The sequence below is a fragment of the Nannospalax galili genome, unplaced genomic scaffold (genome assembly GCF_000622305.1).
Source record: "Nannospalax galili isolate Female #2095 unplaced genomic scaffold, S.galili_v1.0 scaffold130, whole genome shotgun sequence".
NCBI lineage: Eukaryota > Metazoa > Chordata > Mammalia > Rodentia > Spalacidae > Nannospalax > Nannospalax galili.
The window spans coordinates 272,828-273,140 of record NW_008328145.1 but is presented as its reverse complement, the minus strand read 5'-3'; positions in this window follow the sequence as shown (position 1 = coordinate 273,140).

Here is a 313-nt window from a genome sequence, read left to right as displayed (position 1 = left end):
AGAATAAGGGGTAGAGAGAGGGCTAATGCACCCCTCAATTCTCACCAATGAGGCTTCCATGTACATCAGAGTGTGATACACACAGAAAACCACAACTGGCCATGTTTTGGAGAATAAAAGACTGTGCATTGTAGGATGGGACTCCTATATGGAATCTTCCCCCCCCCCCTCCATGGCTCAATTACCTTTGTGGAGGAGGGGGCAGAAAGATTGTGAGAGACAGGGCTTGTTCATGAACACAGGGTGGTGGAGTCTTCCAGGGCACCGGAGGCTTGTTTATGTGAGCCTGTGGCAATGTTGGCATTGGGCTCGG